Below are 19,659 nucleotides of genomic sequence, written 5' to 3'. Positions count from 1 at the left end.
ATGTGGTACAGTACATTGAGTAATGTATTCTTTGGTATTTGTTATGTTTCCCTAGATTAAACACAATTTGTCCTAACTAAACAATACACTTAGCAGCAAAGTCCATGTCAACTGCTTGATCTACATCCACTCAGCACAGCATTTTCCAGGTAACTGGCACTCAATACACAGATTAAAATGTAACATACAAAAGAGTTACATTCCACAAAGAAATAACAGGAATAGATTTGGCTGGTCAACACTGGCAGGTTTTCTTAAAGCAGTAGTAATGTGGCACAGCACCTGCCCTCTCTGGTGACGATACAAGAAAATGGCTGCTCAAGGAAGAGCTGCCCTCCAACTGCCTGGGTGAAGCAGTAGCTATCCATCAACTAACAGAACGACAGAATGATGGAAACATACTGGCCATTTCTGTATGGTGTAGCTGCAGAAACCAAAGCCCTGGAAGGTGAAGTATCTCAACAAAAGTCACAGAGGAATTCAGCAGCACAGCTTGTACCGAAACCCAAGTTTCCCACCACCCAATTACAAAGCCTTTATTACATCAAACTGCTTTTCCAATATGATTCTAAAATGACTAAGTCTTTTTGCCTTTACCTCAAACATGTCAACCACGGGAAAAACTTGTGAATTCTCAAGTCACTAATTAAACTGTCACACAAAAGAATTAGGAACTAAGAGAAGAAACAGGACAGGAAATGCCTTCCTGGATACCTTTTCCTCCACCCAGCCCTGGACAGTTTATAAGTGTTCCCAGGCTTTCCGTCCAGCCCATTTTCACTCTCCACACTCTCCTTTGGTATCCTCATCTGTAGGCCGTAGCTTCAACTAGTCCTTGTAGACAAGAATTTCAGAATCTGAATCTCCCACCCAGACTTGTTTTGAGCTCCCAATCTGTGTATTCAACTATGCTCTTAGGCATCTCTACCAATGTGCCACAGTCACTTGTAAAAACACTCAGCGTTATAAATTCATCATTTCCCCTCCCAGTCAACCAGTACCACCCCCTTGTGATCATACTGCTTGTCTTGGCAAATGACACCACCTACCCAGAAACCTGTGTCACTTTGGGTTTCTTTCACTTCTCTTACCTTAGACACCCAGTATCAATTCTCCCTCCTGAATACAGAAGCGCTTGTACCCCACCCAAATCATCCCCTATGCCAATGATCTCCAAAAGCTTTTCCCTCACTCACTTTTATTACTGAAAAGATTTTTGAACATATGCCCAAAATATGTACATATTTATTTATATATTAAAGCTCATGTACTTCTACAGCAATACAAGATTATAATAAAATGATATTAATAATAAAAATTTTAAACTTTAAATAAGGTATACGCACACACACATATGCATGTTAAGTCTAACAGTTAAATCTAATATTTTCTTCCTACACTCCAGTAAGTCATTTTATACATCCCCGGGGGCCAGGAAACTGTACTTAAGAACTATATGAGACTAGTCCAATAAGTAAGATATATATCTATGCATGTGTATATGTATTTATATAGGTATGCAGTAGGTATCTGAAGCCCTTTCTTTTTACTCACACACACATATTTCAAGATGACATACAAATGCTTTAGCATATTGCTAAATATGGTTAACCTTATTAAAGGTCATAAACCAAAAAGTTTAAAGGTAGCTGACTTCTAAAAGCCCACTCAATATTATTTTATAAATAAAACTTAATTCTGTAAGTCTTATAATTATGCATCTTTAAAAAGATAAGAAATTGACAAAGTACAGTTTGGCTCCTTTTGAACATGGGATCCTGGAGAAGAGATAGCACATTTTTTTCACCTACCCACTGAAATACTCTAAGGCTGCTAGTGTTCTAGGTTTTATGGACTGTACCTCCTTTAACCCATGGACATACTGAAATATTTTTTCAGCGTTCTACATCTATAGATACTGCTACCACTTCACAATCCTGAAGACTAATGCACTCTTCCTCACTCTTACCCTTGTCAATCCATCCACCCCAGTACAACAAAAAAGGACAAAATCTCACAATATATAACCAAAGTTAGAAGAGACTTGCTAATACAAGAGATATTTATGTGTTTGCACAATAGAATCCTCTAGGATTCTACCCACAACCTGACACATCCTAACTTTCCATGCAGAGTGGGAAAACCTAAAATTTAACAAGGGCCCATATAAATCCTCAGATAAATTCAACTTGTTACACATTCAGAAACTAAAAATCTCAAACTCAAAAGTTCTGTAACTTTCACCAGGTAGAAGATGTTTCATCTGATCTTTCTAGCAGTATAGTTAGGAGCAAAAGTGCACTAACAGAATATTAAAGAAAAAATACTTTCTGGAGGTAGAATATTACACTACCCCCCCCCATTTTGTAAGCCACAATTTATCTGGCAAGAAGTCAAACAATAAAGCTATTATGTGGCAAGTATTCCATTAAAATTATCACATTAAACTGATTAATTCTATTACAAAGTGAAGACCTGTTCCCAGAGAAGCTCCTGGAATTAGGAACTTATGGGTAACAATACAGAGAACTATATATTCATTCAGTGATGGAAATTTGGGCTAGACTTTAATTATACTGACCAGAAAGTTAAGGAAAAAACCACCTGATTATTAAACTTACTAAATCTAGCAATTTTCAATATTGTTGATTCATCATGTACAGAATGTTGAGGGTATTACAAAATAATCATAAAACAGAATTTAGCATTCTTTTTGAAAAGAGTGAACATTACAAAAAAAAATTTAGAGCTGTGAAGTCAACACAGATGCCTTAATTTGGAGTTGATTTGCTTTCTATTTGCAGAAGTATTAACCACATCCCCTGTCTTCTTAACCAGCATTCTAATTACATCTTCCACCTTACACTAAATTTTAGGATAAGTAAATGGCTTTTTCCTCAAAGGCCTGTCCCCAAAATACTGACTTGTTTGCTCTGTTTTCTATGTATCACTTCATTATTTAAGTCACTCATTTAACACTGATCAACGAACTAAAATTTTTTAAAAATATGAACACAGTGGAACTTTTAAGTCAGTCCTACCATCTCTGGGCCTACGTGTCCACAAATGCAGAAGGTGAACTTCAACTAAGATTTCTTAATCATTTCCAAAAGCAGTCTATTAGCATAACCTAAAGGCTATATGTAGTTTAAGAAAGACACCTAATCAAAATTCATTTTGCAGTTATTCGTCCCATCAAAACAAAAAATAACAACCCAGTAATTGTACCCACATGAGTATCTATGTGGAATGCGACCCAAAGAAACCAAGCTAATTATGTTATCAATTACATCCCCAGATTTAAGAAAAAATCACTTTAATACACCAAGAAGAGATGAAAAAAAGTTATATTTATTGAGTATCTACTCTTAAATTATTTTCCATATTACATTTAACGTTCACAACCATATTGTAGTTTTGGAAGGTTACCTGTGGTTCTTACATGGGCTCTACTTGCTAGCTGGATGATCACAGGCAAATTACTTATGCTCCCTGTGCCTCAGTTTCTTCATTTGTAAAACGGGGATAAAAAACAGCACCTACCTCACTGCATCGGTTCCAGGATAAAATGAGAAAATAGACGTAAAGTGCTTAAAACTAAGCACGGCCAATACTGTCGTTATTATCATAGTTAACTTTGACTATAGTGTAGGTATTCTTGTATCTCATTTTTAGAGGAGAAAACGCTTAAAGAGGGTAATTTACGAGTGCTTAAGTTTTGACTCAAAAGCACAAATTTGGTGAAATAAAAACTACGTGGGCATAAAATATTGATATTCTTAAAACTACATACAACTCGTTAGGAAGCACAAGAACTGACACGTAGTGAGACAGGCACCAGGGGCAGGTCGGGACACTGCGTCTTGCGGAGCGGCAGGGAGCCCGGGCCCAGGACTCTCCCTGCCCAGGGAGCCGACACTCAAGCGCGGCCTTCATAAACACGAAGGGGAAAAAACTATATGCCAACCCTGCGCCTTCTTTTCCTAGCGGCTCCACGATGCCAACTTTTGTTTGGGCCCACCCCGCAATTCAGCCCGGGCCACGGGCCCTGAAGGCTAGGGCCCAACTTCTGGAAGCTGGAAGCGAATTACTAAGCTTAACGCTGCTCAGAGGCAAAGCAGCCTGCCTGCGACAGAAACGGAGACAAAGGGAAACCGTCCAGGATTGTTCAAAGTCCTAAAGCGTCGAGGCGCTGGGAGGCCGGCCTCCATTCCTCCATTCGCCGGCTCACCTGCACGCGCCCAAGGCGGCGGACGGACACCCGGGCACCGCGTGGGGTCAGTTCGTTCAACGAAGCCCGAGCCACGAGTCAGACAAGGGTCGCTACGAACGGCAAGTGTCCGAGGGGCCGGTCGCGGGCTCCGGTCCTCCGTGGACTCCAGCCCTGACGTGACAGCGCCCAGGCCGGCGACCCTCCCACTCGCAGCGCCACGGGGCCGCCTGAGCTCCCAGGGGGCGCCCGCGCCGGGGGAGGGGAGGGAAGGCCGCGGGAGAGGCCAGGAGCGCGGCCGGCGGCCCGGACTTCCTCTCCGGCNGGGACTCCGCCGTGCCTCAGTTTCCTTTTCTGCCTGGGGACGGAGGCATTGGGGTTGGACCAAACGAGCTGTAGTATCTGCGCGGCCCCGGCGAGCTGTAATATCCTCCCATGAGGGAGGACTGGATAGGCCGCAGGGAACGTGTGGCTGGACTCCTTTTTTTTTTTTAATTTAATGTNCCTGCCTTAGGTTCTGCTTACCCCAGGCCACACCCAAGGGTCCCTTTTGCCCTGGATTGTCCCGGCATCCCCTTCAGCCTCAGGCAAATCCAAATCAAGACAGTCACTCACCCCGCAAGGCCAAAAACAGTAAACGTTTGGAATGCAGTTAACTAAAGCCAATACTGTTTCCTGGAGTGATAGTTTGCTTGACTTGGGTCTTTGAGAAGGTGAAGACGGGAAGGAGTTCGGTGCCAAGAAAGATGGATTTTAGGAAAGTTTTAGAGGAAAAAAACTGGTAAGTTGGGGGTCTGTTTTTGTTAGTTTCATCTGGAGGTCCGTTTATGGGGAACAGGAATAAGGTGGAGATGAGGGCTGGAGGAGGAACATTTAAAATAGAAGGGAAACCTTCATTGTGAGAATGGCTGGACACATTTTGATAAGAGGCTTGAAACTTGTACCAACCAACATCATATTGAAACCTAGTAATTCAGAATATGTTGCTGGCAGGCCGCCATCCTGTTAACAGAAAATGTTACAGCCACGCAGCCCGGCCAGCTGCAGCACCCTGTTGGGAATAGAGTTCAAATGAGATTTGTGAAACTGAGTAGTGTTTCACTTGGGGGAAATTAGAAGCTGAGATGCCCATTTGGCTGTGAATTTTATAGTCTTTAAAAAAAAAAAAGTTTATTTTGAGAGTGTGCGTGAGTGGAGGAGGGGCAGAGAAAGAGGGAGAGAGAGAATCTCAAGCAGGCTCTGTGCTTTCAGCGCAGAGCCTGTCAAGGGGCTAGAACCCAAAAACTAGATGATCATGACCTTAGGTGAAATTCAGGGTCAGATGCTTAAGCACTCAGCCACCCAGGCACCCTTTGGCTGCCAATTTTAAGTAAAAAATAAAATAATTCTTCCTATGGAAAGTTTGCATATTGCTCACCAGCAAATTCAAATCTGTTAATTAGATAATCTCTGAAGACCTGGAAGTAATGAGCTTGATTTTTCCCCCCTAATGGATGAAGCTAAAGGATGTTTCTGTATTGTCATCCCAACAGTAAAGCTGCTACGACCTCAGCGTTCTTGGATTTAAGGAATCTTCGATTCTTGGTTATACCACTGTTCAAAATTACTAAGAATTGGCCTGGTTTCAACATGGGAGACTGAAGTTCAAAGATAAAGCATAATTGACGTATGCCTGATTTGCACTACATCTCCCAGAATTTTCTTCCCTTATGTGATCTGAGGAGGCAATCTTTGCCACAAGATTATTATGAGATTTAGGGGTGCCTGGGTGGCTCAGTCAGTTGAGCATCTGACTCTTGATTTCAGCTCAGGTCGTGATCCCAGAGTTGTGGGATCAAGCCCCCTCGTTGGTCTCCATGCTGAGCATGGAGCCTGTTTAAGACTCTCTCTCCTTCTGCGCCTCTCCCTCACTCATGCTCTCTCTCTTTCTCTGTCTCTCTAAAATAAAAATTAAAAAAAAAAGAAAATTATGAGGTTTAGATTTGTACAATCCTAAACTAAATGAGTTCAAGGGCAGTTTTAATCATCTCTCTAATCCCAATGTCAAACACTATTCCAGGACACATGATAGGGGCTCAGCTAATATATGATAAGTGAATAAATAAATAAATAGATCTTTTTGCTCCCTTGGGATAAGTTAAACTGAAGTATGAGTAGCAATTTGTGTACAGACGTCATGAACCTTAAAGAGGAGAAATTAAAGAAATATGCTATCTGAGAAAAACAGTGATTGGTCAAGAGTATGGCTCAACTTGTGATTTCATAAAATATTAATCAATGGATATTTAACTATAAAATATATGATTACTCCAAAAAAGCATTGGTCAGCATGGTAAGACTGAACGGGAAGTCCTAGTAAATAGGAATAGTGCAAGTCACATTGCCGCATCAAATCATGATAGAACATCTATTGGTGGCTTACATTTCAAATTATACTGTACCTGTACTGTCTCCCAATTGTTGTGAATGTCTTCTTCCAGCTCATTATATCAGATAACTAAAAGTTAGCTTTTTCTTTGAGTTTGTCACCATACTACTATATGTTCTTTGAAATGTATCTTTATTCACCCCCTGTTTTCCAAAGTGAAGTTTCAGTGTTGTCTACCAGCAGACTTTATTGGATACTCCCATTCCTTTCAATCGGCATTTAATCCCTACTTCTATGTATAATTAAAGGATAGGCTTACATAAATGAAAGGAACCACTAATATTTAGTGAGGCACAAAAGAAACTAAAGGTTTCTAGGAACTTGATTATCTCTTTTAAACAGCAGGATCACAACTTGATTACTGACCTTTAGAACAGGCAGGTTGTATTTAATCCCGTGATTATAAAATACAGGATTGGGAGTGAGAAGTTGATGTTGGCGTCAGGAAGTGGCGTCTCCCTTGCAGTTTGAGCAGTCTTGGGACTTACCCTCTCACATATGAAGGTGTTTAGTAAGCCACAAATCATCCCATGATAACTTGAAGGCTTTTCAATGTTTGAGAGTAGAAATAACACTAAATAGTATAAACTTTTATGGGCAAGTAGTTTAGTACATGTTCACTTATAAATCATTTTCAATGTGCAATTATCATCAGAGGATCCTATGTGAATAGAAGTATACCTGGGCACCTGGGTGGCTCAGTTGGCTTTGGCTCTGCATCCAACTTCAGCTCAGGTCATTACCTCACAGTTCGTGAGTTCGAGCCCCATGTGGGGCTCTGTGCTGACAGCTCAGAGCCTGGAGCCCAGTTCAGATTCTGTGTGTGTGTGTGTCTCTCTCTCTGCCCCTCCCACCCTCATGCTCTGTCTGTCTCTCCTCAAAAAAAAAAAAGTCTACCTAAGATCAAATTTTTCTTGGTGTTGGCTACTGACTGACAAACACACACAATTCAAACCAGATCACTTAACATTTTTTTTAATTTTTTAGAGAGAGAGAGAAGCACACATGGGAGAGCTGAGTAGGGGGAGAGGGAGAGGGAGAGAGAATCCTAAGCAGGCACAAAGCCAGACACAGAGCTCCATCAAATTCAGAACCATGAGACAATGACTTGACCTGAAATCAAGAGCTGGATGCTTCACCAGCTGAGCCATCCAGGCGCTGCCCTGACCCCCTCCCCTCAGATCACTTTTAAATTTGCAGGGAGACTTTGTGTCCTGATATGCTCAAGATAGCCACAGTTTGTTGTCCATGCATAATTATTAATAGCACCCCTTTTCATTCCCAAAAGTACATCCAGATATGGATGACAGATTCGATGGTCATCCAATAAATAAGAATGTCCATACAATAAGAAACGAGAAATAGTTTTAGAAATTCAAAGAGGATACATAGGGACACATTGCAAAGTAGGTTCCAGGTTTGTAGGTGAAAACCAGTTCTAACATTAATGATGGGGGGAAACATTGTGTAGGATTGAGTGTGGTAAATGAAGCAGTTCATATTGATGAAAATGCTCTACTAGTAGCTTTAATTGAGGAAAATCTTTGACAGTAACCTAATTGATCAACAAGACTTGTGTTTTAAAAACCATGATAAATGTGAAGGCTTCTGGAACAAATTGACAGTGGCTAGGTGAGTCTTCAGCCTCTTTTCTAAGAACTGTTCCTACAGAGTGACCTAGATATATTTTCCTCATCTGCCACTTCCAGCACTTGGATCTTGACTTCTCTTTAAATATTAAAAAAAAGGACAAAGATAAGCGGATGGGGAGAGAAGGAATAAAAAGCCTCTGATGATGTCTTAAAATGCTAATGTGGAAGTGCTTTAAGAAAAAGACTTTATTTTGAGAGAAGAGAAAGAGAGCATGAGAGGAAAAGGGAGAGAGAGAGGGAGAGAGAGAGAGAGAGAGAGAATATATCAAGCAGGCTCTGCTGTCAGCACCAAGCCCAATGCCAGCCTCCACCCCATGAACCATGAGGTCACAGCCTGAGCCAAAATCAAGAGTCAGATGCTTAACCAACTGAGCCACCCAGGCTTCCCTAGGTTGATCATAAATAACCCCATTTCTCTTCCTAAGAAACCAAAATCCCTCTATTAAAATGTGAATCTGTTTGGTTAAAAACAAAACAGCTATGGGAATTATTGGCTTTTTGAAAAATAAGAAAGAGTGAGACAGGCCTTCCAGTTCCTTCTTTTTCTGTCTCCAAATATACAAATAACATGCAAATAATCATGTAATGTAGAGAAACTGGAAGTTCATTTATTTTGCAACTTGTTTTTTTGGCTTGGGAACTCTGACACTCCTCAATACCCTAATTGCCAGATCAACCATAAAAAAATCCCATTTGCTGCAAGGCAGCTACCATCTGTATACATGCCATGTGTACATGCTGTGTATTTGACTAGCCTGTCCTGAGGCTTTACTTAGTTCTGTACTCTTTTGCTTATTTAAAAGTAAGGTGGAACATGTCCGAACAGTCTGGCCTGATTTTCAGTGTATCCTTTATAACCTAGGCTAGCTATTAAAGTCTTTTCCTTTTCTAGATAACAGTTGCCGGATTATGACCTTAAGATGGGTCACTGATTGAGTGAGGCTGCCTCAACTAGTTCTGCTTCCTGTCTTCCATATATAGCATCCCCATTTTTCTCTTGCTCAGTATTGCCTCCACTGGGTGTGAGCATTCTCTGCCAGCGTTCAGATGCTGAACATTTTTAGGAGCCCAGAGGGAGCAGTGTTTTTAAGCAGCTCTTTTCAGACACTGAGTTTCTTCAGCTGGAGAAGGGAATGTGCCTTCCCAAATAAGAATGAAGAATATGCCAAATATAAGCAGTTGAATAGCACTGGAGTTATTTTTAGGAACTGGGGTCATTCAGTGCGGGAAATGGTGGTGCTACCAATGAGTTATGGCAAGTGACTATAAAACAGCGTTATTTCTTTATTTAACTACTTTTGAGTATCAAGAAAATATGCTATTTTGAGCTGAGAGTAGATTGATTTTAGGCCAGATTCATTAGGGGTGGAAAGGTTAGGTTAGTTAGAAGGTATGTTTGTTTGGAAAGTAAAAGCTCCCTCCTCTCCCAGATTAATCCCCATAACATATTATCTAAGATAGAGTTGTTGCTATGTCAACATGGGAAACCCAGACTATATGAACCCCCAAAGTTGTAGATAAGTTGTTTCACGTATACAGGTAGATCTGTATTTTTGTAGATATTTCTGGTTTTAATGGGATCTTAACCTCAAAACATTAAGAATTAGTTTCTTAGGCCCTGATGCAATCAGTTTCTTTATAGACCAAGGGCCTAAAAAAAATTTTTTTTTTGTTTTTGTCCTGGATTTTTGAGTTGAATATTGATTAGTCTTACCTGAAACCATTTTTTAAACATCAGATAAATGTCCAAATATTTTGTTATAACAAGAGATTCACTGCAGTGTTATCTAACCTGTAGGAAGTAGAACAGAAAAAGTAGACTCATTTGTGACCAAACCATACAACTAAAGACTGTGTTTAATTTTTAAGGTAAAATAAGACTTCAAGGGGAAACTAGAACCTTTTTATTTCAAGTCTCCGTTTTATATACTGGGACTTAAATGCCTTCAAGTTATATCTAAAAATTTTCCTAATCAAAAATTGTTGTAAATTTTTAATTAGCTTATGAACAATTCTAAATAAATATTAATTACATTTCCTAGGCATATTTTCCATATAGCATTCAGAAGAATAAGCCCTGTGGCTTTTCTGCTTTAGGATTTCTGCATTGTTTCTGGCTGATGTCATAGGCTTTTCACTCTATGATCACAAGAATTCCCTATTTAGAATTGCTTAGGGCTGCCACATGCCTAAAATGTCAACTACGCTGTTTTTCTTCTATAGTCAGATCATTGGCAATGGAAATGAAACATTTCAATTTCACTAGTAGAGAGAAAATACATACAAAATACATATCTGATAAATGATTGTTATCCAAAAAAAATAACTCAAAACTTAACAGTAAGAAAACAAACAACCTGATTAAAAATAGGCCAGAGGCACCTGGGTGGCTCAGTTGGCTAAGCATCCAGTTCTTGATTTGGGCTTAGGTCATGATCCCAGGGTGGTGGGATGGAGCCCTGTATTGGGGTCTGTGTTGAGTGTGGAACCTACTTAAGATTCTCTCTCTCTCTCTCTCTCTCTCTCTCTCCCTCCCTCTACCCCTCTCTCCCACTCATGCACACTCTCTCTAAAATAAAAATTTTTGAAATATATAAGAAAAATAAAATGAGACCAAAGACCTTAATAGATACCTCACCAAAAGAAATATATAGAAGGCAAATAAGCATATGAAAAAGCGATTCCAGGTCATTTGTCTTTAGGGAATTGCAAATTACAACAACAATGAATCCCAACTATATACCTATTAGAATAGCCAAAATCCAAACACTGATAACACCAAATGCTAGTGAGGATATAGAACAAGAGGAACTCCCATTCATTGCTGGTGAGAATGCAAAATAGTATAGTCACTTTGGAGAAACATTTTAGTGGTTTCGTACAAAATTAAACATACTGTGCCCATATCACCCTCCTTGGAATCTACCCAGAGGAGGTAAAAACTTATGTCAAGACAGAAATCTGTGCACAGATGTTTATAATTGCTCTATTCATAATTGCCAATACTAGGAAGTAACAAAGATGTCCTTCAGTAGGTGAATGGGTAAATAAACTGTGGTCCATCTAGATAATGAAATATTATTTGGTGTTAAAAAGAAATGAGCTATCAAGCCAAGGAAACTTAAATGCAAATTCTAAGTGAAAGAAGCCAGTCTAAAAAGGTTACCTCCAGTATGATTCGGACTATATAACATTCAGGAAAATGCAAAATTGATTAAATTCTAACATATCCATGGAAATAACAATCAGCAGCTTTAAAAAACAATGTGTTGGAGTGCCTGGGTGGCTCAGTTGGCTAAGCATCCAACTTTGGGTTAGGTCATGATATCACAGTTTGCAGGTTTGATCCCCATGTTGGGCTCTATGCTGACAGCTCAGAGTCTGTAGCCTATTTAGATTCTGTGTGTGTGTCTCTCTCTCCCCTCCCCTACTTGCACCTCTCTCTCTCTCAAATAAATTTTAAAAAATTATGCATTGGATCTGAATGCATGGCTATGGAAAGATATTTGATATAGATTATGTGTGCATTATTAACAAGATGCAGAACATATTATGGCACAATCCTTTATATGAAGTAATATTAGTATTATCCACATTTTATAGGTGAGGAAATGGAAGTGAGTGGTTACCTTGAAAAACTAGAAAGTTACAGCATGGAGACTAGAACCTGGGCTGTCTGGCTGTAGGATTCACATGTTTGTTTACTGTACTATCTCTGGTCTTTTCTGTAACTTTATAGAGACATTGCCTGCCCTGTTACATCTCTGCTGTGACTAGGCAGGTATATCTGTAATTCTAGATATAAGCCATATTCTCCAATACCAGCATTTTCGATAATAGTAAGGTGACGTTTTCACTTCCCTCTGTTACTTGGTTTATCTCTTTATATATAAAAATATATAAATATTAATATATATTTATATACTATGTGAATATTATATAAATAGTTTAACATATAAATATATATCAAATATATATTTGACATATATCAAAAAGGAAAGGGTAATGTGAGATTCTAATTGTTATAAATCAATGTAAACAAGCATATAAGTATAGCTAAGATTGTTCAAACACATCATTCCAATGTTGTTCAGTTACATATTTTTTATTAGAGACCTTATAAGATTCTACCTTTCTTTTTAAAACTTTTTTTTTTAATGTTTTATTTATTTCTAGGAGAGAGAGAGACAGTGTGAGCAGGGGAGGGTCAGAGAGAGAGGGAGTCACAGACTGAAACAGGCTCCAGGCTCTGAGCTGGCAGTCAGCACAGAGCCCAACGCGGGGCTCGAACCCACGAACCACGAGATCATGACCTAAGCGAAAGTCGGACACTTAACCGACTAAGCCACCCCGGTGCCCCAGATTCTACCTTTCTTAAGGGCAGTGAGCATATCTTAAGTGTTTATGTGTTTAACACAAGGCTTTACATATATGATTATATTGCTTCTCTTTACATTTAAGGTAAAACAACCACCCCTCTTCTCTGACCTCATCTTAAACCATCTCCCCTTTGCTCCCTGCACTTTGATCACATTGATCTTCTCTGTTCCATGAAGTCTGACTTCACCAGGTGTGTTCTTATCTGGGAGTTTCTGTCCTTGTCATTCTGAAATAGGTCTTGCTCTTCATATGTATACTTCCTTCTTATCAGATTTCAGTTTAACCATCACCTCTTTAGAAGGTCTTCCCGACCTTCCTATTTAAAATAGTTTCCCCCAACCCTCTCGATCACACTGCCATATTTTAATACTCTGCATGGCACACGCCAGTAACTGATATTATTCTATTTATTTTTTTCTTCGATTATTTTCTATATACCTCTACGAATGTGCAAACTCCATGAAAGTAACTGCTTTGTCTACCTCACCCAGTTCCTAGAAGTACTTAACACATGCGGAGAGTACACAGCTGAATGAATGGGTAAATGCTTGTTCGCTATTTACTTAACAACAAATATGATGGTTATTTCAATACCTTGTGAAGATTACTAAGCAACATTAAAATAACATCTTAAAAAGCAATTATTTAGTGTAGCTTTCATTCTTAATCTTATTCCTTAAAATATTCCATTTAATTCATGATAAAAACACTCAACAAACTAGGGATAGAAGGAAGTTATCTCAAAATAAAAGCGATTTATGAAAAACACATACTCTGGTAAAAGACTGAAAACTTTTCCCCTAAGATCACAAGATAAGAATGCTCATTTCTACCACTTCTATTCAATACAGTACTAGAAGTTCCAGACGGTAATTAAGCAAGGAAAAGAAACAAAATGCATCCAAAATGAAAGGAGGAAGTAAAATTAGGATTGTTTGAAGAAGTCATGATCTTATTTGTAGAAAATACTAAAGATTACACACACACACACACACACACACACACACACACACACACACACCTGTTAGAACTTCAGATAAGTCCAGGAAAGTTGTAGGATACACGATCTACACAAATACCAGTTGCATGTGATTACATCAATCCAAAAGAGGAAATTAAGATCAATTCCATTTACAATAGCATTAAAAAGAATAAATTACTGGGATGCCTGGGTGGCTTAGTTAAGTTTCTGACTTTGGCTCAGGTCATAATCTCACGGTTTTTAAGTTTGAGCCCCATGTCAGGCTCTGTGCTGACAGCTCAGAGCCTGGAGCCTCCTTCAGATTCTGTGTCTCCCTCTCTCTCTCTCGCCCTCCCCTGCTCACTTTCTCTCTCTCTCGCTCTCTCTCTCTCTCTCTCTCTCTCAAATAAAGACATAAAAATTTACAAAAAAAAGAAAAAGAACTACTTAGGAGTAAACTTAAGGAGGTGTAAGGCTTACTTATACACTGAAAACCATAAAACATTACTGACTTAAGACACAACTAAATTCTAAAATAGCCCTTGTTCATGGATTGGAAGACTTAATATTGTTAAGATGTCAAGCCAAAGTAATCTATAGATTCAACAAAATCTCTACCAAAATCCTAATGGCAATTTTTAAACAGAAAAATTCATCCTAAAATATTAGATGTGAAGGGACTCTGGATATCCAAAATAACCATGTAAAAGAAGAACAAAGTCGGAGGTCTCAAACTTCCTGATTTCAAAGCTATAATAATCAGAATAGTGTGGTACTGGCATAAAGACAGACATATACAGATCAATGGAACAGACTAGAGAGACTATAAGTCCTCATATATGTGGCCAAATGANGTTATTGTGTGGCCAAATGATTTTTGACAAGGGTGCCAAGACTATTCAATGGGGAAGGGACAGTAACTTCAACCAGCAGTATGTGAAAAAATGGATAGCCACATGGAAAAGAATGAAATTGGATCCTTAATTTACACTATATAAAAAATTAACTCAAAATGGATCAAAGATCCATACACATAAGACCCTCAAGTATAAAACTCTAAGAAGAAAACAGGGGAAAAACTTCATGACATTGAATTTGGCAAGGACTATTTGGACAAAAAAACAAAACAGAACCCTACGTAGGCAACAAGAGTAAAAGAAAAATTGCACTACATCAATCTTAAAAACTGTGAATCAAGGGACACAATCAGCAGAATGAAGGGCAACCTATGGAAGGGGAGAAAATATTTTCAAATTATATATCTTATAAGGGAATAATATTCAGAATATATCAAGAACTAGGGTGCCTGGGTGGCTCAGTTTGTTAAGTGTCTGATTGACTCAGGTCATGATCTTAGAGTTTGTGAGTTTGTGCCCCACATTGGGCTCTGTGCTGACTGCTCAGAGCCTTGAGCCTGCCTCAGATTCTGTGTCTACCACCCTCTCTGCCCCTCCCCTCTTCTGCTCATGCTCTGTCCCTCTGTCGCTATCAAAAATAAGTAAACAAAAAAAGAACTTCCAGAACTCAACAACGATAAAAGCAAGCCAATTAAAAAATGGGCAAAGAGGGGCACCTGGGCGGCTCAGTCAGTTAAGTGTCTGACTTCGGCTCAGGTCATGATCTCACGGTTCGTGGGTTCAAGCCCCACGTTGGGCTCTGTGCTGACAGCTCAGAGCCTGGAGCCTGTTTCAGATTCTGTGTCTCCCTCTCTCTCTGCCCCTCCCCCACTCATGCTCTGTCTCTCTCTGTCTCAAAATTAAATAAAAATTTAATAAAAAAAAAAAGGGCAAAGAGCTCAAATAGACATTTCACCAAAGAAGATCTACAAATGGCCAAGAACCATATGAAAAAGTACTCAGCATCACTAATCATTAAGGAAATGTAAATCAAAACCACAACAATATACCACCTTATATTCATTAGGATGACTACTATTAAAGAAGGAAAAGAAGTAAGTATTGGCAAGGAGGTGGAAAAATTGAAACTTTGTTTTTATTGACAGGAATGTAAAATAGTGCAGCTGCTATGGAAAAAGTATGGTGGTTTCTTTAAAAATGGACAATGGATACTTAGTAGCTCAGTTAAGCGTCTGACTTTTGATTTTAGCCCAGGTCATGATCTTGTTGTTCCTGAGCTCGAGCCCCACAATGGGCTCCATGTTGATGATGCAGAGCCTGCTTGTGATTCTCTCTTCTCTCTCTCTCTCTCTCTCTCTCCCTCTCCCTCTCCCTCTCTCTCTTTCTCTCTCTCTCTCTCTCTCTCCCCCTCTGCTCTGTCAGCGAGCATGTTCTCTCAAAATAAATAAATGAACTTATAACAAAAGGTAAATAGAATTACCATATGATCCAGCGATTCCACTTCTGCTATATATCATCTAAAGGAACTGAAAGCAGAGTCTCCAAAAGCTATTTGTACACCTATGTTAAAAGCAGCATTATTCACAACAGACAAATGGGGAGGGAACCCAACTGTTCATTGGTGAATGGATCAGTAAACAAAATATGGTATATGATACATAATACAATGGGAATATTAATTCAGTCTTAAGAAGAATGGAATTCTGACACATGCTACAACAGGGATGGACCTGAGGGACATCATGCTAACTGAAATAAACCAGTCACAAAGAAACCAAATCTGTATGATTCTATTTGTATGAGGTACCTAGAGTAGTTAAATTTATGAGACAGAAAATAGAAATGTGGTTGTCAGGGGCTAGGAGGCTGGGAAAATGGGAGGTTGTAAACAACAAGTGAGTGTAGAGTTTTCAGTTTTGCAAGACAATGAGAGTTCTGGAGGTTAGTTATGCAACAATGTGAGTAAACACTTAAAAATAGTTAAGGGGTGGGGTGCCTGGATGGCCCAGTTGGTTAAGTGTCTGACTTTGGCTCAAGCCCCACATTGTGTCCTGTGCTGACAGCTCAGAGCCTAGAGCCTGCTTTGGATTCTGTGTCTCCCTCTCTCTCTTTGCCGCTCTCTAGATTGTGTTCTCTCTCTCTCAATAATAAATAAATAAACTTTAAAAAGTAAGAAAAATAGTTAAGGGGTGACTGGGTGGCTCAGTTGGTTGAGTGTTCAACTTTGGCTCAGGTCGTGATCTCACACTTCGTCTGTTCGAGCCCCGCATTGGGTTCTGTGCTGACAGCTTGGAGCCTGAAGCATGCTTTGGATTCTGTGTCTCCCTCTCTGCTTCTCTCCTGCATGTGCTTGCTCTCTCTCTCTCTCTCTCTCAAAAATAAATAAACATTAAGAAAAAAATTTTAATTGCTGAAATGGTGAATTTTATGTGTATTTTACCACAATTTTAAAAATGAGTGTTTCCTAGTTCAATAAACTGGAAAGACCTAGAAACAATAATAACTTGGAAGCAAGGAATACTTCTGGTTTCCAAACTGTTGTCTACTGGAAATTCCCAACCAATTAGGAGCATGGAAAATGATTGATTACAAACCTGAAATAGCAAATATAGGAGATGAATGGAGACTGTGTGTGTGTGTGTGTGTGCGTGTGCACACTTGTGTGCATACCAGAAACCAAAGAAATTATCAAGTATTAGTTGGGTTTTCTCAAAAGGACATAGGAGCCAGACTGAAAAGACCCTTCCAACTGTTATAGATGGGACAATTTGAGTATCAAAAAGAAAAAGTGACTACGCTTCATTCAAACACATTGAATTTATAAAAATTTATGAGTTCATTATTTTTTAAAAAAAGAGAAAAAAACAGGAAAGTTAAAAAAACTGAACAAACAAGAATTTAAAAGAAAAGAAAAGACCATTGGACGTGGCCAGAGAACTAACTTCTTAGTCTGGAAACTGGTAATTAGAACAAAAGAATTAAGCATTTATCCTACCTTTCCTGTATAAATTAATTGACAAAGTATCTAAATTGATGTGTTTGATTAAGCAAAGCTCTTTTTTCAAAGAAGAATCACAGCTGACAACTATAGAGGAATAATGAAAGTAGAAAACTACTATTTGACAATCTTTCTTGAAATAATTGATTTTTTTAAGAACCCTCAGGGTAAAGTTTGAGGGAGAGCTACACACTGGAAGGATTCACTACTTTCATCTGAACTCAGAGGTTCATTGTAGCATCATTAAAACTTTGTCAACCAGAGCCATGTGCTCCTTGATATGATGTATTTTGAAGTACAAAGCACTACCTGTAAAATTTTTATGCCAGAAACAAACAAAAGAAAATGAAGCAGAATCTAATCACATTTAGATCTTTAACTTAATAGGAAATACAAGGGATAGAAAAACAATTTAAATGATACTACAAGAAAGCCTCAGAAAAACTTTTGATTGTGGGATATTCTACAGGATGACTGATCTGATTTTTATAAAGAAAGATCTTGGAAAGAAAACCTAAAAAGGAGAGGGATTTAAGAGACCTAACTATCAAATTTAGAGTGGAACTTATTTGGATCCTGATGAACAAACCAAGTGTAAAAAGATATAAGATAATTGGGGGAACTTTGAATATAGACAGGATTTTTTTAAGGCATTAATATAATGGCATGATACTGCTATTGTGATTTTGTAAGAAAATACTTTTTTAGGGAAATATTTAGGAGTGGTGGGACATGAAAAAATGGTGAAATAATAGGTTATCTCAGAGATTTGTTTTAAAAGGCAAGAAAAAAAAGCAAAAGATGAAGTAAGCATGACAAAAGATTAGGAATTGTTGAACCTAGGTGGTACACACATTATTATTCATAATATTAGGCCTGCTTTTGCACATGTTTATAAATTCACAGTTAAAATTATTATGTGTTACAAATGCTGTATTATTAAATCAAAACATGTACTTACACCATTTCAACAAATAAAACCCCTTATTTTCCTGGATTTTCTTCCAATCTTATTCTAACTTTTTGCCTTGAGTAGATTTGTTTACTGCACTTCATCTTTTCTGTTGTTTTTCTTTAAATTTATGGAAACACCAAAGAGATTTAATTTAACCATAATCAGAGTAAATAAATATTATTGACAATAATAAAGAAGGCAATTTTTATATTTAAAAAAATGTTGAATTTCCTTCTGTAAGGAGGTATTCTGAGTCAAACAGATAGATGTAATGTTTTTACAAGAGTCAGACCGAGGCAGTACTGAAGACACTTTTTAAATTTATAGGTAATCTGTGTAGAATCTTTAAATTGTGGAAAACAGGACTGATATCAAAATCATATTGATGTATTGGAAAGTGAGGGAAAAATTATAGTAAAAAAAGGAAAGAAAAAATGACAACATCAGGATAAGATAATTTATATAAAACCAAGACAGAGACTGTTTGTCTACAGGTTTGATAGAGATGAGTGGATGGTGACAGTGTAGAGCCATTGACAAATGTCAGTCTGAAAATGGCATGCCTATAATCTTTCTATAATCAAGAAGATTTCTAAGTTTTGAAAGCCACATGGACAAGTTATTAATTTGAACATAGCCTCCTAGAAATCCCATTCATGCATCTCAGAATTATTTTCAAAAGTAATTCTACTTTATATCTTTGGCACCATATTTTCTCTCTTCCTTGCCTTATATTTCCATTTCCGTCTCCCATGGTCCCAAGTGATACTAAACTGGGGAAGGAGAGGTAGAATAGAAGCTGTGGGTTTATACAAAGTTAGGAGGATTCATATACCATTTTGATAATTTAAGTAGGACCCCAGGATACCCCAGTGGTCTGTTTCCGGGGTGGAAAAATCTTTCCTTGTCCACTATAAAATGCAAAACAGCATGATTTAGTATGAAAGCTTGCATTCTGAAGTCAGACAAAGCCGGACTCTCATTCTGATTTTTAATCTTCTCTCTGAGCCTTAGCTCTCATTAAATGGAGATAGTAATGACTCGAGGTTCTTATGGACAGTAAATTAAATGAGATATTACATGTAATGTAAACATTAAATGAAATACTGTATGTAATGAATATAGTAATGCTGGTACATTTTTAAACTCCCTTTATTTTTTTAATGTTTATTTATTTTTGAGAGAGAAAGAACACAAGCAGTGGAGGAGCAGAGAGAG

Source organism: Crocuta crocuta, unplaced genomic scaffold (assembly GCF_008692635.1).
Source record: "Crocuta crocuta isolate KB4526 unplaced genomic scaffold, BGI_CrCroc_1.0 scaffold457, whole genome shotgun sequence".
Taxonomy (NCBI): Eukaryota; Metazoa; Chordata; class Mammalia; order Carnivora; family Hyaenidae; genus Crocuta; species Crocuta crocuta.
Note: the sequence above shows the minus strand (reverse complement) of the source record.